Here is a 24,287-nt window from a genome sequence, read left to right as displayed (position 1 = left end):
CTAAGAAAATCATTGAGTGTATAGTTCTTGAACTCGGAGCCGTTGTCACTTCTTATTGCCATAATGAGGAGGTTGTGTTGGCGTTGCACCTCAGTAGCAAAGTCAATGAATATTTGTTGAGTCTCATCTTTCGTCTTGAGAAAGTAGACCCAAGTGTATTGTGGGGACCCCGGACTAACTGTCCGAAATACCCTGTTATGTATACAGCTCACGATCCCATGATCAGTGTGTCGTGAACACATAACCGAACTGATATCAAATTACACCTTCCATTACAAAGCGGAATAAGAAAATTACAATGATGTCACATGACCATCCTTTACATAATATCCTCGAAGGGCATAACTAAACATCAGAGTAGCACCATCACTTCAGCAGTGCAAGCACTCCAAGTCATCCGCCATAACCCTACAAGCAACCGATCGGGAAGACGTTCCTAGCTCGCATAGACGTCGTCAACTCCTTCTTCATCCATCGTGTTCCTCCAAGTCTGGCCAAGTAAATAGCCAGGGACAAAGCCGTGAGTACATTTGGAATTGTACTCGCAAACCACCAAGAAAGATGCTAATAGAGCTAACTAAAAGAGACAAGAGAGGAAGAATAGTTTCTCTTGTGGATATAGCATGTGAAAGAGAATTAGTTTCTCTTGTGGATATAGTATGTGAAAGAGAATCAGTTTCTCTTGTGGATATAGCATGTGAAAGAGAATTAGTTTCTCTTGTGGATATAGTATGTGAAAGAGAATCAGTTTCTCTTGTGGATATAGCATGCCGGCATCTCAAGTGATGCGGACACTATGGTGTTTCAAGGACATCCCACTAAACATCTAGGAGGAAAGATAGCACACCGCCATCTCAATTGATGGGAACGCTTAGGAAGTTCTAAGACATATCTAGACCTTTATTGAGGATGAGGTAGCATAAGTCCATCTCAGTTGACGGGAATGCTAGAGAATTACTCGTGACATACCTATATCTTTATTGAAGAAGATACTTCAAAAGATACCTATGACATCTCTATATCTTTGTTAAAGAAGAGTTCCTCTACATGAAACACTAGGAAAAAGTTCCCCACTTGGTCTTATTTTTCCACGACCATCTCCATATGGTCGACACACGCCCTTTTTCCGTACCCTTCCGGTACATCCAACACAACACTTTCTTTGCAAAGCATTTATCAAAACAAAACACAAGCCCCGGTAAAGGTAGACCTTTGCAACCCGTCCATGATCGCGGACGCGGCTATTCGAATAGATTTGACTATGCAGAGTTTGCACACTTTCCCCACAACTATCCGGATACTTATCGTGTGGGCATCATCCCTGCATAACAACATATGCCACGACGGATACCCGGACATAACCTTTCGCCCATCTCCACTGGCACGAGTCCTTCCCCGCGGGCTTACCCCTTCCCGGCACCCCGGCAAGCATACCTCCTTTTGAGCGTATCTCCGGCGCCATGACGAAGACCCTCGTAATCGTCCGGCTATCGGTTAAGACGGTGTATTGCCTCCTCCGGAGCGCAACCCGGCGTCGGAGGTCGTCATGACCCTCCCTAGAAAGTTGTGAAGGGTGCTCCTGCCAGCTTCAACAAACTACGGGCTAAGCCCCGTCCCACACCAGGGTAGAGTGGTTGCGCGATAAAAGTTGGGCTGGTGTACACTTATACGCAGTGCTCCTTTTTAAAACCATTTTTCCCACAACACCTTGGTTGTTCAACAAACAGCCATACACCACTTTTCCGAACATCCTTATCAAGATCCTTTGCTTTCTTAAACCATACGCTTGGGTTAACTCACCCAAGGTTTTCATAAAACATTTACAACAAGGTAAGCCTTGAGGGGTTCCCAACCTATAGTTTCATGAGTTGAACTAGAATTGCACTATGGCCGAGATGAGAGTCATCTTGCCATAGAAGGTATATAAAGGAGTAATGGGTGGATCATACTCGCTTAAGATAAGCATGTATGATGACAACACAAAGAGGATTATACTTTAAGATTTGTGGTACTAACTATAAAATTTGGATAGTGGAGAATCACTACCCAACCAACCAACTCTCCAATAGGGTACCCGGCATACTCCTCTCAAGTTGAGAATTACATCAACATCATGACATTGATACCTCTAAAATACAAAAGTTGTGAGTGTGGGGTAAGTTACTATCTTGAGAGGGAAGATGCTCAAGTTGAGCATACAAGATGACCAAGTGGAATAGCACGAACATGATACCATGCATCCCATAATCACAATGACAATAGTGGAGTATCACCACTAGGGAGTACTCCACTAGCAACCATACATAGATGACAATAATAAGGAGAACAACACACATAGAACCGAGGTGCTTTGGACATCAACAAATGACATCCAACTAGACACCGAATCAGAGATCAAAAGATGGCTTGCCTTGGCTTATTTGTCCCTGGACTTCTTCAAATCCGTCAATATAAGAATCCCAACAACATAAACAAAATCCTCGTCCGATTCCACTTCTTCTTCTTCTCCAGAATTGTTCGCATCTATCGCCGGAAAATAAAATAAAAGAACACAATCAATCTCATTGCACCAACAAAACAAACATACAACAACCATAATTTAACCATACAATAAAGAGCTACCATACAAAGGACTTATAGATACCACAAACAACTTAAATAGAACCCATGTTATTTACCTAGTAAAGGTATGAGAGTATCACAACTTAGCAATTGTCTTTCTCGGCTATCACCATGGTATAAACCAATTATCCCCTGGTAGATAACATCATGAAGAGGACAAGAGCATTAGTTTGGAAACAAACACATTCATATTAAACCTTCAAACATTTTTGGAAAAGTAGAAATCAGATTTCCTAATTTAATTTGCTCACTTAACACTACACAAGAATAGGAAGCAAGCAAGATAGCACACCATTTGAAAACTCAAGCAAAACAATAGAACTTGTTTAAGTTGCAAAGGTTTTGTTTTTCAATCATAAAACAAAGGTTGCCCATTTCTAATAAAAAGAGTTGGTCAAGGGTTTTAAATAAACCAACAAGTTTTGGTCCAACAATGCATGTCACACATATACCTTACTAACAGTAAAAAATATGCATGAACAGAGACTAATAATATTTTTCCTAGATGTCCAGTACTAATACAAGACTAACCCAATTGGAATCACCCAAAAATATTAATCCTACAAATTTAGGAATTTGTTTGAATCTGACTGTACAGAAAACAAGATCTGTAAGCCATAAATCGTAGAAAAATCCTAAAAATATGAGACCACTGGCATTTGAGAGATATTTAAACAGAGATGCACACACTATTGGATTTGGGTTCAAATTATTTCTGAAACTCTCACAAATGGATTAACAAGATTACTGCATGTCTATACCATTTGCTTTACCTCTGGGTTTACAAAATAGATGAATGCTTGAAACTTGTTTGAGATGATTAAGAAAACATCCAGTAGTCCTACCGAATTGGAATCACTTAATTATGTTCAAAAATGGATTTTTGGTGATTTAAAAGCTAACAGCCAGGTCTGCAGAACACACAGAACAAGTTTAATTCACCACAATTCGTACATAAAACATAAAAATATGAGCTCAGCTGCCTCTGAAAGGTATTGAAAATCTGGTTCTCACCCAACTGGTTTCATTCAATAATTCGTTCCCAAGCTCCTGGTTTAATTCGACAAAGTCAGATCTGTCCAGATCTTGATCTGTGAACCATTTCAGTTTCAGGAGGTCAATCGAAGTGAAACCACCGCCAAAATGAAGGTATTGAATAGGGCTTTCACCTAAAGTTGAGTTTGTTCAAAAAGGTTTTGTAAAACGGAACAAATCTAACAAACAGTGAATCTGCATGTTTACAGAACTTTATTTACCACGGTCAATCCGTAACGAATTTGAGGATGAGACCAACGCCAAGTTGTAGATCTTTTCCGTATATATCTGTGGAACTTTGAATCACTCGATTCGGATCTGCACACGATATTTGGTGGATTTTACAAGTTCGTACCAGAATCTGAAACAGCAAGATTACAGAAATTACTGCAAGGTTTTGGACGAACTTTGCTCAAGAACTTCAGATCTGAGGATTGCTCAACCTTCTCCATGCTTGGACCAACATGCACCTGCATCAAGATCCAATCTTAGCAATGGAGGAAGAAGAAGAGGAGATTAAACCATTTAGGGTTGGGGAGAAGATGGAGAGGGAGGCTCCCATGGTGAGGGGGAAGCTTGAGGGAGGAGGAGAGCTTCATCTTGGTGGATTTCCATGGCCATGGCCGGCCATGGAGCTTAGGAGGAGGAGCAGCTCGTGGGGAGAGGTGGGAGAAGAGTGTGAGGGAGTGGAGTGTGAAAGAAATGAGCAAAGGGGAGTGGAGGTGGCCGGCCAAGCTCCTTATAAAGAGGGAGGATGGTGGCTGCCTCCTTTTTGATTGGCTATGGAGGGTGGCTGCCCATTTAATTGTTTGGGGTAGTTGGGAGATAAGGCTTGCAAGAGAAGAAAGTGAGGAGAAAGTGCTGGCCGAAATTGCCATGCCAACATAATTGTCCGGCTCCATTCTTGCCAACAACAAGTGAACAATGTGAGGGAGAGGCACAACATCCATGTGAATAGATATGTGCATGATGTTGAGGAGAAAATGTCAAAGAGTGACTTTGATGATGATAAAAATAGGAGTAGATACATATAGATAAAAAAAAGTATGAAGGTGACAAGTGCCATGAGAATAATCTCCACCACTTTGGTTGAGACCAACCTATGATGAAGATAATTCCCAAGGTATATTTGATGAGTAGTAGTTTTTATTTGAATTCAATTTTGGAAGGATTGGGATGGACCACATGCAATAATGCATGTGCATGCCAAGGTAAAAAGGAAGGTGATGGTGGTTTAGTCAATGACAGAGCAAGGTTAAGATAAATGGTGAGTGAAGTATCCATATACTCACAAGGATGAATATGGTGGCAGAAATCACCAATTCATGAGGTCAAGGTGGTGATGGAAAAGAATAGAGGATTGAGATGGGCATGATAAAATATAAGTTGCTCTTCAAATAAGAGGTCAATTGGGATTGATTTGGAAGTATCAGATGATCATCCTTTTGATCAAGAATTGGAGGATGGGGGAAAATACAATGTGGTAGATCAGAGATGTGCAAAGGTTGCTATTTGAAATAGAACTTGTTTGAAAAGTATTTGAAACACCTCAATTGTCTAGGGACAATTGGGAATGAATTCAAGTGGAATGGAACTTGAAAATGTTGAGAAAAACTAGTTGGAACTTAGGGGTTCAAAATATTCTACTTACTATCTCAAGTAAAGTAGAGTTTCTCTCAAACTTAAAATAAACAAGAAATGGTATAGATACCATAACAAGCCTTTTTGTGAAAAGGGAAAGCAAAATAGAAAGAAAAGTTTTAGAAACCAGTACTTGGTAGAAATGGGATGAGAAACAAAACCCATTTCAGTTCTTATTTTCTTTGAAGAAATATCTTGAAAAGATTTAATAAAACTAGAAGTAGTTTTGTGATCAAAACTTGAGAAGGATAAACAATAGGGGTTTGAGAAAGAGAACTAATTTAGGGGGAGGCGTTCTCAAGGGTAGATAGTGGCTACAAAATGTACCCATCATTCCACTCTTGGTTTTGTGAAGATAAACTTGGATGAAAACAAAAACAAGAGGTAAAAGAGGAAGAAGTGATCTGGTGCTGGAACATGGGATAGGATACCAGATCAAGTTGAATATATGAGTTGCAAGGATTGACTGAGACATGCAAGACTTGGAGGTTGAAGAGGACGTTGCATAGATGAGATCCATGCATTGAAGTCAACAATAACAGTTGTGGGTGCTTAGAGATCAATTGCCAAAGTCTGGACATTTTAAGCCTGTCAACACGGATGGTCGACATGGCCTCAAAACCAACAAGGATGAGTGGGTATAAGAGAGGGATGTAGCTGAGGGTAGACGATCCCAAGTTTTGAATTAAGGATGATTGAGCTATCTTGTACTACAAAGAGAAAATCAAGATGGCACACTCAGAGTTGTCATCGGAGAGAGGTTTGATGTAGTAAGAAGGAAAACAATTTTTCCTAAGCCACACATGTGTTTTATTTGGTGAGTTGCTTGTTTAACCACTAGGGGTGTTGTTCTATGAGGTAGCTCAAGACAAAACTCAACAAGCAAATCAAGACAATTCATCTACCAACAGATCAAGGCAATTCATCATAACCAACAGATCAAGGCAATTCATCTATCTATAGTCTAAGAAAAAGTTTTTGTTCCCCCTAATTTTTGCATTATGGACAAATAAACAAGGTTGCAAAAAGTGGGGTGTTACATGTATCTTGAGTAGTCATCAACAATCACCAAGCAATGTTTCTTCGCACCAAGACTTGCATGAGTAACGGGACCAAAGAGATCCACATGAAGGAGCTCCAAGATCCTCTTGGAGGAGATGATGGTCTTGCTTGGATGCGGAGAGTCATGCATTTTGCCTTCAACACAAGCCCTACAAACACGATCTTTGGCAAAAGACACATTTTCCATTAGTCCCACAATATGGTTCCCCTTGTGAAGACTTTGCAAAGTTCTCATGTTGACACGGGCTAGGCGGCGATGCCACAACCAACCCACGTCCGCCTTTCCGAATAGGCACATCGCACTTGTCGTGGTGGTCCCCGAAAAGTCCACCACATACAAGTTGTGTTCGCGATACCCAACGAAAGCGACTTTTAGAGTCTTGCTCCACAAGAGGACCACAATATCATTATCAATAAAGACGGCGAAACCCATCTTGCCAAGGGCGGAAACGGAAAGCAAATTGTAACCAAGGGTTTTGACAAGCATGACATCCACAAGTGTAATGTTGTGTGCAACCACAACCTTGCCAAAACCCAATACCTCGGATGTAGAATTATCGCCAAAGGAGACGGTGATACTATTTATGTTGGGCCTCAACTCCTTGACGAGATTCTTGCCGCCGGTCATATGACTTGTACATCCACTATCAAGTACCCATTTTGACCCTCCGGCGGCATAGTCCTACATGAGATCAATTCTTGGATTTAGGTACCCATTTTTCAATGGGTCCTCTTTTGTTAGCAACAAGGGTCTTTGGGACCCAAATAGACCAAGCAACATAACCATCATATGGACCATCATATTTAGCATAAACATCACCATAATAATCTTTAAAAAGAACATAGTGAGGGTTATCAATTCCCGCACCATCATCATTAATGGTTTTGCCCTTTGGGGTTTCACCATTAGTGGTGACTTTCTCATGTGCGGGCTTGGCCTTTTTCTTATTTGCCTTTTTAGCCTTGGCATTATAGCCAAGTCCCTCCTTCCCATTGTTTGACCTTTGCTTACTCAAAAGATCATCCAAGGAAAGTTTACTTTGGGGAGAGGAGGCCTTAGCAAGTTCATCCTTCAACCTAGCATTTTCCTCAATAATATTTGCATGATCAAATGAGGGAGTAGAGGTACTAGGTATGTCATATGAAGCAAGCCTAATTTGAAATTGCTCATAAGACTCGGATAGGAGAGAGTATTCACTCTTCAAGGCTTTGTGAGCCTTGTCTAGTTCATCTAGATCCTTCACAAGTTTCTCATGATCAACACCATATTTGGCCTTTTCCTTTATAAGCACTTTAGTCTTAATTAGCTCTAGCAAGATCTCTAGCTTTAGTGAGCTTGTTAAGTTTATCTTGAGGTTCTTCAAGATTTTCTAGCCTCTCTTCAAGAGATGCTATAGTTTCTTGACATTCCTCAAGAGCATTTTTAAGAGCATGTATTTCTAGAGAGTCTTCTCTTTCTATTTGGCACTTTTTCTCAAGAGTACCATTTAGTTGAGCTATACGAACCATGAGACTTGAAACATGCTTCTTAGTGTTACCTTGTAGGTTAAGAATGAAATCATCAAACTCTAGCATTTCTTGTTTCACTTTTAGACTAGCAAGATCAACCCCTAAATCATTTGAAGTGTTAGGCGTAGAGGGGGTAGGAGATGATACCTCGGAAGATTTAGCCATGAGGCAACTTTCTTCCTCCACATGAATGACCTCATTGGGAGATTCACTTGTTGATGACGAGTTAGTGGAGAGGGAGGCAAGGGCAACCAATCCATTTGAGTTTGCATCTTCTTCATCATCAACATCTTCATCTCCGGAGGTATACTCTTCTTGAGTTGATAGCACAATAGATGTGTCCAAGGTGGACCTTGCCATGAAGCAATGTGCATTCTTTAATTGAGGGTTCTCATTGGGTCAATCAAAGAGAGAGGAAGAGGGAATGTTGGTAGTGACAATGGCGGCCACTTCTCTTGAGCTTTCCTCTTCATCATCACTAGCACTTTCAATCTCATCGGAGGAGTATTCTTCTTTAGTCACTAGCACAATCCTTGAGGGCCTTTTGCCCTTCTTGTTCTTGTTATAGAATTTCTTGTTGGGGGTCTTTGAATACTTGCCCTTTGAGTCTTTGCTCTTGTCCTTGGGGATGAGCCTTCCACCATGAGTCTCCCTATTCTCATAGGGACATTCGACAATGAAATGACGCTTGTCATTGCAATTGTAGCAAGATCTTGTTCTTGGGCCCGAGCTTGAGGGACCCCTTGAGTTGTTTCTCTTGATGTTGTCTTCTTTGGCCTTGGATGGATCAATCCAAAAGGTGTTTGCATGGAACGCCATGTGGTCATGGTAGTGGTGTTCCAAGTCTTCCGGATAGGACATGCTCCAAGATGCCCTATAAGATTCTTGAGGAATCACTTCTTCCACGGAGTTGACCACCAAGTCAAGGTTGGACCCTTTTGACATCCCAAGAGCACGATTGCGAGAATCATGAGAGTTTTGCTCAAGCACCTTGAGAGCTTGCATCTCGTGCACGGCTTGTTGAGAGGTGAGAGAGGCATAGCATTCTCTACCGACAAGAGTCTTGACATCAATAGGCTCAAACGGCATCATGCAATCAATGTACTTTTCCTTGATCCAAGAGTCATCAATGTGAGTGGCACCAACATTCCGGAAGGCACCGGCAACGGTGAGAAGTCTTCCATACATGTCTTCATGATCTTCATCCGGTAGCCTCATGAATCCTTCGGCTTTATTCCGAAGAGCATTATACTTGTTCCTTCTTGTGCTCTCACTTCCAATGCAACTCGCGGCCAAACCATCCCAAGCTTCCTTGGCGGTGGTGAAGTGCCGAACACGAGACAACTCCTTTGTCCCCACACTAGTTTGAATCATGTGCAAGGCGGTGTTGTTGAGTTGACTATCAACCGCTTCTCTTCTAGTCAACTTGTCGGGGTTGTAAGGCTTGAAGCCTTCCACGATGATTCTCCAAAGTTCATTGGAGGCACTGCGAACATGAGAGCTAAACTCAAATTGCCAAGTATCGTAATCATTAACGGAAAACTTAGGTGGGTCGCCTCGAATGTTTATATGAGGGTGAGGAACCGGTATATCGGGAGATAGAAAAGGTGGAGCCACTCGATTGTAGCTCTCACCTCCACTAGTTCCTCTAGGAGATGCAATGGTAGATTTGATAGTGTTTAAGTTATCACCATCCACGGGTGTGGTAGAGGAGGGTAATACCGAAGCATCACCCTCTTCTAACGCATCTGTGACATTACCCTCTTTGGTGGGAGCCACGGGACGGGGCGGAGTCAAAAGCTCGGAAGTCATCTTTCTCATGCTTTCCATTTGAGCTTCCATGGATGACCTCAACGAGTTGAAATCATCCATGGTGACCGTCTTAGCCTCCCCTTCCATAGGTCCATCTTCTGGCATACTCTTAGGCGGTTAAGCCCGAAATAAGAGCCGAGGCTCTGATACCAATTGAAAGGATCGTATGCCGCACCTAGAGGGGGGGGGGGGGTGAATAGGTGCTAACCAATTTTTAGTTCTTTTTCAATTTAGGCTTGACACAAAGGTAAATTCTCTAGATATGCAACTAAGTGAATTTACCTATATGACAAGATAAGCAACTAAGCAAGATATAGCTATGCAATATAAGAGATAGAATAGGATAGAGGTAACCGAGAGTGGAGCACGCGATGACACAGAGATGATTCCCGTAGTTCCCTTCCTTTGCAAGAAGGTACGTCTACGTTTGGAGGAGTGTGGTTGCTACGAAAGCCAAACCAACAGCCACGAAGGCTTCACTCAGATCTCCGGTGAGCAACGCCACGAAGGCCTAGCCCACTTCCACTAAGGGATTTCCTCGGGGCGGAAACCGGGCCTTTACAAGGTTCTTGGGGCACACATCCACAACTGAATTGGAGGCTCCCAAATCTGTAACAATACAACAATCAACAACAACACATCAACACAAATAAACTAGGGAACCAAATAGGAACACTACCATGAGATCCCTCAAACAAATGAGGGGGAAATGAAAAACGCTTTGGTGAGGATGTAGATCGGTGTCTTCTCCTTCGAATCTCCAAAGATCAAGAGCTTTAGTTGGGGGAGGAAGGAGATCTTGCAAATCTTGTGTTCTTGAGGTGGCTCTAATGGTGGTGAAGCTTGGCAGATTTTTCTTGCAATGATTGAGCAACTTGTCCCTTTGGAGAAGAGAGCTATTTATATGATTGGAGCTCTCAGATCTGACCGTTGGGGCGAAATCCACTAACACCGGAAGTTCCGGCCAGGAAGGCCGGAAGTTCCGGCTTGCACTGGAAGTACCGGCCAGGAGGGCCAGAACTTCCGCCAGGAAGAAACTCTGTCAGACATCCAGTTCAGAAGATATTGGGGCGGAACTAGGGCGGAACTTCCGGCGACCGGAAGTTCCGGCCAAGTTCCGGCCAAGTTCCGGAATTCCGAGAAAACCATACTGGACATTACTGAGCCACAATTCGGGAATTCCGGAACTTGTCCGGAAGTTGGGCGGAAGTTCCGCTGACCGGAACTTCCGGCCAACTTCACCGGAACTTCCGGTCAGGGAATAAAAACTGCAAACAGAACTGCGCTGAACGGCCTCTGCTGGAAGCACCAGGGCGGAACTTCCGCCAGAAACAAAAAGACCTTCAGAACTTCAGAACAGCCATACCATTTCACCGATCAAATATATTTCTCGAAAACTTGTACCTGTCTACATCAACACACATAAATATATACCTAGTGTTGACATCAAACACACAAAACCCAAAAGGGCGGGAAATGTTCTTTCACTGGGTACATGGCGACGCAAGCCTTCATCCTTGCATCCAAGCCACCTCCCGGAGGTCCAAGAGAGGCATTGTACAACATGGCCATGGCAGGAGTTGGAGCCATGGGAACTGCGTTTATAAATTCGCCTCCCGAAGGATCAGCAAGGCAAAATAGTCCACGACCCACTGCAGCAGCACCAGGTCCCGAGAGAATAAGTGGGGCAAGAGACACAACAACACAAGCACGGGGGACAAAGCACAACAAAATAGAAGGGAACATCGGCATTCCCCAGAGATAGATGAAGAGGATATGTGTGGGCTTCCGTGCTTTACAAGGAGGGTCCGGAAAACTCGAGTTCCTTCAGGGTTTAAATTACCCGATAATTTCAAAAAAATTGACGGCCTGCAAGATCCAGAGGATTGGCTAGTTGATTATCTCGAGACGGTGAAGCTTATAGGAGGAACCAGAGCAACAACCATGCAGAGCATTCAAGTACATCTGAGCGGAGCCGCGCGATCTTGGATAAAGAAGCTTCCTCCGGGTTCCATCGACAGCTGGGACAGTTTTGAGGATGTGTTCGTCAAGAATTTCTGATCCACCTGCAAAAAACCTGCATCACTAGAAGAGTTGAGATCGTGTCGACAAAAGCATGATGAGTCAATGAGAAAATACATCCAGAGGTGGAACATTATTAAAAACTCGGCAGAGAACATATCTGACGAGAGAGCAATAGATGCGTTCATGGCAGGAATTTGACGAGGAGATTTTGTTGAAGACTTGGGGAGAACCAACCCAAGGACAGTGTCAGCACTGATGGAGATAGCAAACAGGTGGGCATATGGAGAAGATGCTGTTCACAATAAGCGACATAGGTCACCAGAGGAGGACCGCAGTCGAAATTTTCAAAATAGACGACGATTTCCTCGACAGTTCTTGAGTTATGATGCTCCTGGCCAAATATCGGCTGGTTTTCGAGGAAACACTGGCGGAAACAATAGCGATGAATATCAAATGAGTAGCGAACAGCAAGGCGATAATAACAACAGACAATATAGTGGACCAAGGTTCGAAAGACCATATGTATCTCCCGAGGATATGATGAACGGGCCGTGTCAGATGCATTTTTATCTTGACAATAATGGGAAGAGGCAGTCAGGACATCTGCAGAAGGACTGTCGAAATTTTCAAGCAATGTTGAGGTTTGCAGGGCAAGCCAATGCTCAAGCAACAAATAGAAATCCCCAGGGATCTAGGAGTGAGATCCACCTGCCACCTCCTCCCGCAATTACGGACGAAAATCGGCACCAGCTCAGAATAGCGGCAGCACACACCCACCTCCATATGTCGATCCCAACTCCAACGGTGCGGTCTCGATGAATCAAAAAGCTAGGCCGTCTAACATGGCTCAGAAAGTAATCTCGCGTCAAGTGTTCATGGCAGAGAAGATGCCTCCACCAACGATTGAGTATCTAAATTGGTCGGGATAGGACATTGGCTTCACAATAGCGGATCACCCGCAGCAAGTTCCTCGACCAGGGCAGTCAGCACTTATCTTACCAGCAGTGATCGCAGGATTCGACGTATCTCGCGTATTCATAGATGGAGGCAGCAGTCTAAACCTTATGTATGCAGATACACTAAGGAAGATGTCCCTAGCAAATTTGAAACCAACTGATACACGTTTCCATGGTATCACGCTAGAGAAGCCAAGTTATCCACTGGGAAAGATCAATCTCGACGTTCAGTTTGGAACCCGAGAAAATTACAGGATAGAAAGGCTGGAGTTTAAAGTCGTGGATTTCCCGTCGCAATATCACGCCTTGTTGGGACGACCAGCGTATGCCAGGTTTATGGCGGTACCACACTACACGTACCTGTTGTGGAGGTTACCTGGACCTAAGGGACCAATTACAGTCAAAGGAAGTTTCGCGTTAGCGGATAAATGCGACAAGGATTTTCATCGACTATCAGAAACTTCCGTGATGCAAGAAGAATATATGGCGTCAAGGCTAACAACTGATTATGATGTGTTGCCAGATGTAGGAAGGCCACTCAGGGAGCCAACCTTTAACACTACCAAGGATTCTAAGGAAGTGCAGATTCACCCGATAGATTCAAAGAAAACGACGTCCATTGCAACAGACATTGACCTCGCATAGGAAAGCGCGCTCGTCGAGTTCCTCCATGAGCACTAGAAAATCTTCGCATGGTGTCCAGCTGACATGCCAGGAGTACCCAGGGAACTTGCCGAGCACCACCTAAATTTGGATCCAATAGCGAGACCAATTAAACAACCTTTGCGGCGTTTTTCGGAACCAAACCGCAAAGCTATGCTGTCAGAGATTGATCGACTCAGAGAAGCTGGTTTTATTAAAGAGCTGCATACAGAGGCCACATGGGTAGCTAACCCAGTGCTGGTCCCGAGGAAAAACACGAAAGTCCTTCGCATGTGCGTCGACTTTACGTGTCTCAATAAACATTGTCCAAAGGATCACCTTCCCCTCCCAAGGATCGACCAAATCATCGACTCCACGGCAGGATGTGAATGTCTTTCCTTCCTGGACGCATATTCTGGTTATAACCAGATCAGATTAAAAAAAGAGGATGAGGTCAAGACAGCGTTCATTACACCTTATGGCGTGTTTTGCTACAAAACAATGCCTTTTGGTCTGAAAAACGCAGGAGCAACATATCAGCGGATGATGCAGAAGTGCTTGGCAACACATATTGGAAAAAACGTACAAGTGTACATTGACGATGTCGTCATAACATCAAAAAAGGGGACATCATTGATCGAGGATTTAAAAGAAACTTTCGACAACCTTGACAAGTTCTGCCTCAAGCTGAACCCGACAAAGTGTTCTTTCGGCGTCCCTGCGGGAGAACTTCTCGGGTTCCTAGTCTCAGCAAGAGGGATCGAGGCCAATCCAGAAAAAATTCAAGCTATCGTAACAATGAGAAAGCCAACAAAATTGAAAGAAATACAACAGCTAACTGGGCGAGTTGCAGCTTTAAGCAGATTCGTCGCTAGACTGGGAGAAAAGGCGTTGCCGTTCTACGCTCTGATCAAGCAAGGAGAGAAGTTTCAATGGAACGAAGAGGCAGATAGAGCTTTCGAGGATGTCAAGCGCACAATTTCGACACCACCAATCTTGGTGGCGCCTAAGGAGAAGGAACCCCTCTTGTTATACATTGCAGCCACGCCTCAAGTGGTCAGCACAACACTTGTAGTCGAAAGAGAGGAAGAAGGAAAACTCCATGGAGTACAGAGGCCGGTATATTTCATCAGTGAAGTCTTATCGCCTTCAAAACAGCGGTATCCGCAGTACCAGAAGCTAGCATATGGAGTGTTTACGACAGCAAGAAAATTGCGGCACTATTTTTCGGCGCATCCGATAGTAGTGTTCAATGAGGCGCCTTTATCCAATATACTAAACAATCCATAGGCTACGGGTCGTGTCTCCCGGTGGGGAATAGAGCTTTCCCCTCGGGACATTGATGCGCGTAGATGACACGTCCGTTGGGAACCCCAAGAGGAAGGTGTGATGCGCACAACAGCAAGTTTTCCCTCAGTAAGAAACCAAGGTTATCGAACTAGTAGGAGCCAAGAAGCACGTCGAAGGTTGATGGCGGCGGGATGTAGTGCGGCGCAACACCAGGGATTCCGGCGCCAACGTGGAACCTGCACAACACAACCAAAGTACTTTGCCCCAACGAAACAGTGAGGTTGTCAATGTCACACTCCAACTTTTGCAACCATGTTTAGTTGTCCTTAGTGCAAAAATTAGGGGGAACAGAAACTTTTTCTAAAGACTAATTAGATGAATTGCCTTGATTTGTTTGTTAATGAATTGCTTTGATCTATTGGTAGATGAATTGTCTTGTTCTGCTTGTTGAGGTTTGACTTGAGTTGCCTCATAGAACAACACCTCTAGTGTTAAAACAACTTAACAACTAAAACACATGTGTGACCCTGGAACATTCTTTTCCTCCCTTTACCAATGCATAAACCCTATGCTTGGGTTTTTCCCAAAATTACCCCAACTCACATATTCTAGTCTCAAGAAAAATAGATGAGCTATGGTCACTCTTGTATTACCTTAACCTCCTTCCAAAGCTCTTTGTTTTGTCCCATAATTCAAAACGTTAATTCAAAGGATCTTGTCAAAAACCTTTCCTTTTAAAAATCGGCTATGATCACCTTTGATCATAGAATCACAAAATGGTTTCTAAAGTGATTTTGTTTTAAACCAAAGTATTTACCAAATGGCTTACCCTTACTTTTGTGTGACTCTAAAATCTTGTGAAACCTTTTATTTGTAGTTTTGGTTTCTTCAAATAAAATGGAATGATCCATATTTCATTTTAATTCCTCTATGGATCATCCTACACCTCTAGAAAGAAACCTTCCTCTTTCCAAGTATTTCAAGAAAACCCTATGTATCCAGTTTTAAATCAAATCAAGGCCATAGACACCAAAGAAAAGGGTATTTGAATCTATGATCAAATATCCATGGCATTGTCCTTGCCACTAATACACCTCAATGGTCCATCTTTTAAACACCACTACTCCATCTATGCTTGATCTAGGTAATTGATCTTTGGTCCAACTTTCCAAAAACATCCAACTCTACCCTTCCTCTTGTTCAGCCAAACATATCTATGTGGTGAACCATTAACTTTTGCTAGCCATTTTGTTTTGTTCAAATGAAAAATATTCCTAAATAACTCCACTACTCCTTAGCTACACTTTGAATCTTTCTCCAAAAACTCAATTCGGGTACCACCATTACCACCACCATTTTCTCCTCACTGTGACTTGTAATTCTCAACAAAATCTTGCAAAACTTGTTCGTGCTCAAGTAACACTGGTTCTACACCACCATACACCTTCTCTTCTCCACGCTTCTCGCTTGTTGTTTTTCATATAACAAGTTGATACCATCACCATCACCACCACCCGACCTCTTTTTCTATTACTTTTTTTTTCTCCAAACCTTGTCACATGAGCAATTATGCCATTGCATGTCACCCTCCCTCTCTACTTACCCTGGTGCACTCTCTCTTTTTTCCCTTTTTGCAAACCCTAGGAGTGCACCACCCTCTCTCTTTCCTTTCCCTCTCTTTTCTTCTTGAACATGGCCGGGCCTTGTGCCTTGCACCACCCCAACTCCCTGCACACTCTTGGCCCGACCCCGACCCACTCAAACTACCACTTGGGCTCCTTTCTCTCTCCCTTTTCCAAGCCCAGCAACGGCCAGCCCACCCTGCCACCGAAACCCTAGCTAACAGAGGGAAAACTGACGAGCAGCGGTTCTGGAAGCCTCTCCCGCTCGATCTCCTCCCTCTTCCCGCGCGCACCCCTCCCCTGCTAACGTCCCCACCCTTACGTCACCCTCTTCCACCGCCCAGACGTCAGCCCTCGCGAGCTCATTGGTCGTGAGCACCACGCGCGCCTCCATTGGCCGTGGTCACCTCCCGCTGGTCACCCTCCCCCGCCTATAAAACCCAACCCCCAGCTCACTCCTCCGCCACACCACCTCCCTCTCACTCCCCTGAGCCACAAGCGCTGTAGCCCTCCCCTTCCACTGCTGCTCGCCGGAGCAAGGCTCGCCGGCGTGGTGACCATCAGGGTTACGGGCTGAAGGAGCTCCCCCGACGTTCCTTTCCCTTCCCCCTCCATTCATGTCCGTTCACCACCTCCTGGTAGTCCTAACCCCACCCCTTTCGCCGCCCAGGTTCGCCGGAGGGTGTCGCCGGCTAGAAGGCCGAAAGCTGCTGCGAGCCAACACCGCCGGGAGGAGCAGCTGAGGAGGAGGAGAACGCCGCTGGGCACGTCCCCGGACCGCCGTGACCCGCCTCTGCCTCGCCCCAACCGTCGCCGTCGACCGCCGCCACCGCAGGTGAGCCCTGGCCGCTCGCCCTTCTTTCCCCGGCCGCCGCGCGTGCGTGCGTGGTCGAGAGGACGAAGACGTCCCGATCCTCTTGTGCGTGCATGGCCACTTGCCACGCTGGCCCATGCAGCCTGGCCCGCCTCGGGCCATTCTTCTTTCTTTTTATTTTTTCTCCCACCTCTCCACCTGGCAAATCACCTGGGCCGGCCCACTTCCCAAACCCCGCATGGCCAGCGATTCCCGCCCGTTTTAAATGTTTGAAAATTTTAGTTTTGCTGTTAAATTGTGGTAGAAACCAGTGGCACTGTTTTGGGAATATCTAGAGTTTTAATAACCCAAATCGAGTGAAACCAAGTGCAAGTGTTCAGAAATTTTATTACCTTTCCAATGCCACTGGTCCCGTATTTTTAGGATTTTTATACGATTTTTAATGAATTAAACACGACATCTGTATTCTGGTTAGTATTTCTAATGCCTAAAATTGTAGGTTTAATACTTTTGGATGAATCCAATTGTGTCAATCTTGTTTTGTTACTGTCCCTCTAGGAAAAATATCATTAGTCTCTGTTCATGAAATTTTAACTCTGTTTGTGAGTGTATGTGTGTCACATGCATTGATAGAATTAAAATCTCTTTGACTTATTCAAATCCTTGCCTTCTTTTCGTTTTCAAAATATCCAAACCATGATTTGTTACTGTAAAACAACTCCCCTGCATATTTTCATGTTTATTTTACTTGACCCTTGGTTCTTGAGCTATGTGTTGATTGTTTGCTTTATTTATTTTTGCGACGCTAGACATGAACGAGGGACAAGTTGAAGGGGAGGATTTTAGAGAAGGTTTTGAAGAGGACCAGGGACAAGCCAACCAAGGCAAGCCATCTCTTGATCTCTGAATGTTGAATCACATTTTGTGGTTACTTTGTTGTTATTCTTGTCTCTCGATATATTTTGTGTGGTATCTACTTATGTTGATGGAGCGTGCTCACCATGAGCATGTTGGATTCTCTTTGACACCTCACCTACCATCCCCTTTAGGGAAATGGTGGTCATTATCATGATCTTGGTGTACCCTCTAAGTGTGAGGGGTATGCCCACATATCTTGTGTGTGTCGACCTCTTGGCACCCTTCTTGAACCCCTTGTTGATGTTCTGCATACTTACTCTCGAGTATGTTGAACCCCTTGTTGATCTTATGCATGCATACCCCGAGCATGTATGTCCCCTTGACCATCTATATTATCATCTTCTTAGCGGTATGATGATTAACATCTTGAACCTTGTTGAATCTTCCAACTTATGTTGTCCCTATACATGCTTATCCTAAGTATGTATGATCCCCTTAACACCTCAATTATCATAGTGGTATGATGGCTAGCATCATGTCATTGTGACTCTTAGTTCCTTCATAAAACTATAGGTTGGGAACCCCCTTGGAAAAATACCTTGTTGAAAAGAATTTTTGAAAACCTTGGGTGAGTTGGACTTACCCAAGCGTGTGTTTACGAAAGGAAAGGATCTTGGCAAAGTTGGTTGAAAAGAAAATCTTGTTTTCGAAAACTTTGGCGCCTAAGTATTCACCCGTGACAATTAACCCGCGCAACCACAGCTACTCCAACGTGGGCACGGAGCTTAGCTTGACGTTTGTTCTTCTTAGCATGAGGCACCGCACAACTATACAAGGGTACGGTTACCCCCGAGTCCGGGTTGTCATGGTTGGGACAATAGTATAACGGGAGGCCTTCGGGGCTGACCCGTCCGGAAGACACTATGGGTCTCCGGCTTGGCGGTGGAGCCACGCTCAAAGGGAGGTGATCTGCCACGGTGCCGGGGAGGTACATACTCCATAGGGTAGGACCTCTTGCTAAGTCGAATGGGCGAAAGGCTATGTTCGGGTATCCGTCGTGGCATATGTTGTTATGCGGGGATGATGCCCACACGATAGGTATCCGGATAGAGGTGGGGAAAGTGTGCAAACTCTGCAGAGTCAAATCTATTCGAATAGCCGTGTCCGCGGTCATGGACGGTTGAAATGGCTGTTGCTTAGCCTGATGAGCTTTGTTTTACAAAATTGTTTGACAAAGGAAAGGAAAGAACTTGGTTGAATTATCGGAAGGGTACGGGAAAGGATGTGTCGACCATATGGAGATGGCCGGGAAGGATAAATAAAATTGGGTTACCCCATCCTAGTGTTTTATGTTGTGGAACTCTTTTGAAGTAACTTCTTCAACAAAGATATAGAGATGTCATAGAACCCTCTTAGTGTTCCCTTTAACTGCGAAGTTGGGATGCTATATCCACAAGAGAAACTGATTCTCTTTCACATGCTATATCCACAAGAGAAACTATCCTTCCTCTCTTGTCTCTTTTAGTTAGCATTTTTATCACCGTTCTTGATGGTTTGCGAGTACAATTCCAATGTACTCACGGCTTTGTCCCTGGCTATTTACTTGGCCAGACTTGGAGGAACTCGACAGGTGAAGAAGGAGTTGACGACGTCTATGCGAGCTAGGAACGTCTTCCCAGTCAGTTGCCTGTAGGGTTAAGGCAGATGACTTGGGCTCTACGCTGCTGAAGTGATTCCGCTACTCTGATGATTAGATTAGGCCCTTCGAGGCTAGTATGTAAAGATTGATCATGTGACCTTGTTGTAATTTTCTTATTCCGTTTTGTAAAGGATAATGAAATTTTGATATCAGTTCGGTTATGTGTTCACGGCGCACTGATCATGGGATCGTGAACTGTATACATAACGGGTATTTCGGACAGCTAGTTCGGGGTCCCCAAGAGCTGGTATCAGAGCTATCCTGACTGTAGGAGACCTTAGTTAGCTTGGACGTTAGTTAGGAAGCAAGTACTTGGGCAAAACTATTTACAAAACAAATTCTTCCTTTAGTAGATAGAATAATAGCTTCCAATTTTCTTATCCCTTCAAAACTTCTAACCTTATCTTGCTCTCTGATTACCGAACACGTTGAAAACTTCTTATTCTACTCTCTCATCCTTTTCAAAAAAAAAACAAGATATTGGACGATGTCCCCAACTCAGACCCGAAGACTCAAAGTTGAAGATGGATCAACCTTTTAGGAAGTCTCATATATCTCCAACAACAGCTATTGAAGATCGGATGCCGACTTAGCCGTGCACATAAAGGGATAATAAGATCATGTCTTTGGTTATCACCAAAGTCTGTCAAGGAGCTGACCTTGTTCCTCCGTGGACTTTGCACTTTTGCAGTCATCAGGGATCAAGTCCTCAGTTTCTTGACTAGTAAGTTTTAGGCCAGACACGAGAAGATCTCAACTTTGGGAGTACCCCAACAGCTACCCCTTCGAAGACCTCGCATCCCTGGGATGTTGAGACCAGAAGTTCCACACAGTTTTCGCCTCCACTTCAACATCGACGACTCAACACCAAGCTGCTTCACCACCAACTGCTTCGAGAATCCTTGTTGAAGTCAATGTCAGCCAGATGAAGACATCAACATATGTGACCAGCCCCAAACCTATAGGATGGATAGGACAAACTCAATCGCTCTGATTGAGCTACCCCCGCGCATTAGGAATTTCTGGGTACTTAGAGTACCATGTCTGGTTTGATGATTGCTTGTAGTTCCCTAAGTGTGTTGCCTTGAGTGTCTTTTACCTATTTGTTGTGTGTATGTTTTTCTAGTTTTTTTTGGCCTGAAAATACTCTTAGTGTGATAACCCAGCATAGGAAGCCTCCCTATGATGATTTCACCCTCACCTACCTCGCCGATGTTTTGCTGACTGCTAGTTACCGGATAAGTTTAGGAAAGGCTCTAACTCTAACCCCGTTAGCCGTTGTGTTTCAACCGTCAGAAAAACTAACCCAGACCCCTCTATACGCTAACAACTTTCAAGATCAGCTGAAGCATCTCTACTACGCCAAGAAAGCGAAGCCCCTACCTTCAAGAGTGACCGCACCTCTGCGAGAAGACATACTAACTTGGTCTAACCCTGGAGTATAATCGCGCGAACCTCGGGGGTATCTTTTTGAAAACCACCCCCTAACACACCGTCTAACTAGATGAGAGAACATTAGCGTCAAAGCCAAGCTACATCACATGGTTCATCCGGTCCTCCTCAAGTGAAGCTCATGAAGATACCTCAAGACTGAAGATTAGGTGTAATTTACCCGCTCACTTCTCAGCTGGTATAAGTCAGCATCGACCCGTAAGCTGAAGATTGTCTTCGACGCCTTTTGTTGCCGCTTCATATGGGTACCAACCAGGCGTTTCATCAACTTACTAACTCACCGCGTGCCCCATATGGTTTAGTTAACACCGTGAGAGCCTATTGAAGCCGTGGTCTACATGTCTTCCCTGAAGATTCTTCAACTGAATACGGAAGATCGATGACTTCTTCAGAAGCCCCAGACGGAACCACAAGGCAGAAGCTCCAAGTTTTTCCGAAAGCCCGATGAAAAATCTTAAGGGTTCGTCTTCCACTAAAAATTGGAGCTAACGCTAAAAGTTTTAACCTTTCTAAAACACCGTTGGAAACGTGGGATTGCACAAACCCCTCTTGAAGCCGTGGACTACACAACGCCCTCTAAAGATGTTCGACTCAAGACGAGAGATCAATGACTCCTTCGAAAGCGCCGACAAGACCCGTGGCCGAAGCTTAGAGTTTTTAAACCCCCCCCCCCCCGATGAACTATTTTAAGGGTGGAAGACTTCGTGTTCCACTAACTTAACCTAACTCTAAAAAGTTTCAACCCTACTAAAGCACCGCTGGAGTGCACTAACTTTTCTAAAATCGTGGACTACGCTAGGATCGTTAAGAAGCTATAGATCTAACACATGCATGGAGTAGTCAACCTCTTCACGAAGCTTGCCCTCGGCCAAAAGTTACCATGTCTCTCAGAAGCTGAAGTTGCAACCCTCCCAACAACGGCACATCTACTGAAGGATGGAGTCTAACTTTAGTTAAACTTTACAACCCCTCTAGTCCTACGCTTAGTAATCTCGGGACGAGATTATTTTAAGGGTGGAAGATCTGTCACACCCCAACTTTTGCAACCATGTTTAGTTGTCCTTAGTGCAAAAATTAGGGGGAACAGAAACTTTTTCTAAAGACTAATTAGATGAATTGCCTTGATTTGTTTGTTAATGAATTGCTTTGATCTATTGGTAGATGAATTGTCTTGTTCTGCTTGTTGAGGTTTGACTTGAGTTGCCTCATAGAACAACACCTCTAGTGTTAAAACAACTTAACAACTAAAACACATGTGTGACCCTGGAACATTCTTTTCCTCCCTTTACCAATGCATAAACCCTATGCTTGGGTTTTTCCCAAAATTACCCCAACTCACATATTCTAGTCTCAAGAAAAATAGATGAGCTATGGTCACTCTTGTATTACCTTAACCTCCTTCCAAAGCTCTTTGTTTTGTCCCATAATTCAAAACGTTAATTCAAAGGATCTTGTCAAAAACCTTTCCTTTTAAAAATCGGCTATGATCACCTTTGATCATAGAATCACAAAATGGTTTCTAAAGTGATTTTGTTTTAAACCAAAGTATTTACCAAATGGCTTACCCTTACTTTTGTGTGACTCTAAAATCTTGTGAAACCTTTTATTTGTAGTTTTGGTTTCTTCAAATAAAATGGAATGATCCATATTTCATTTTAATTCCTCTATGGATCATCCTACACCTCTAAAAAGAAACCTTCCTCTTTCCAAGTATTTCAAGAAAGCCCTATGTATCCAGTTTTAAATCAAATCAAGGCCATAGACACCAAAGAAAAGGGTATTTGAATATGTGATCAAGTATCCATGGCATTGTCCTTGCCACTAATACACCTCAATGGTCCATCTTTTAAACACCACTCCTCCATCTATGCTTGATCTGGGTAATTGATTTTTGGTCTAACTTTCCAAAAACATCCAACTCTACCATTCCTCTTGTTCAACCAAACATATCTATGTGGTGAACCATGAACTTTTGCTAGCCATTTTGTTTTGTTCAAATGAAAAATCTTCCTAAATAACTCCACTACTCCGTAGCTACACTTTGAATCTTTCTCCAAAAACTCAATTCGGGTACCACCATTACCACCACCATTTTCTCCTCACCGTGACTTGTAATTCTCAACAAAATCTTGCAAAACTTGTTCGTGCTCAAGTAACACTGGTTCTACACCACCATACACCTTCTCTTCTCCCTGCTTCCTGCTTGTTGTTTTTCATATAACAAGTTGATACCATCACCATCACCACCACCCGACCTCTTTTTCTATTACTTTTTTTTTCTCCAAACCTTGTCACATGAGCAATTATGCCATTGCATGTCACCCTCCCTCTCTACTTACCCTGGTGCACTCTCTCTTTTTCCCTTTTTGCAGACCCTAGGAGTGCACCACCCTCTCTCTTTCCTTTCCCTCCCTTTTCTTCTTGAATATGGCCGGGCCTTGTGCTTTGCACCACCCCAACTCCCTGCACACTCTTGGTCCGACCCCGACCCACTCAAACTACCACCTGGGCTCCTCTCTCTCCCTTTTTCCAAGCCCAGCAACGGCCAGCCCACCCTGCCACCGAAACCCTAGCTAACAGAGGGAAAACTGACGAGCAGCGGTTCTGGAAGCCTCTCCCGCTCGATCTCCTCCCTCTTCCCGCGCGCACCCCCTTCCCTGCTGACGTCCCCACCCTTACGTCACCCTCCCACCGCCCAGACGTCAGCCCTCGCGAGCTCATTGGTCGTGAGCACCACGCGCGCCTCCATTGGCCGTGGTCACCGCCCGCTGGTCACCCTCCCCCGCCTATAAAACCCAACCCCCAGCTCACTCCTCCGCCACACCACCTCCCTCTCACTCCCCTGAGACACAAGCGCTGTAGCCCTCCCCTTCCACTGCTGCTCGCCGGAGAAAGGCTCGCCGGCGTGGTGACCATCAGGGTTACGGGCTGAAGGAGCTCCCCCGACGTTCCTTTCCCTTCCCCCTCCATTCCTGTCCGTTCACCACCTCCTGGTAGTCCTAACCCCACCCTTTTCGCCGCCCAGGTTCGCCGGAGGGTGTCGCCGGCGAGAAGGCCGAAAGCTGCTGCGAGCCAACACCGCCGGGAGGAGCAGCTGAGGAGGAGGAGAACGCCGCTGGGCACGTCCCCGGACTGCCGCGACCCGCCTCTGCCTCGCCCCAACCGCCGCCGTCGACCGCCGCCACCGCAGGTGAGCCCTGGCCGCTCGCCCTTCTTTCCCCGCCCGCCGCGCGTGCGTGCATGGTCGA

This window comes from Lolium rigidum, chromosome 7 (assembly GCF_022539505.1).
Source record: "Lolium rigidum isolate FL_2022 chromosome 7, APGP_CSIRO_Lrig_0.1, whole genome shotgun sequence".
Classification (NCBI taxonomy): domain Eukaryota; kingdom Viridiplantae; phylum Streptophyta; class Magnoliopsida; order Poales; family Poaceae; genus Lolium; species Lolium rigidum.
The sequence above is the reverse complement of the archived record's forward strand: the minus strand, read 5'-3'. Positions refer to the sequence as shown.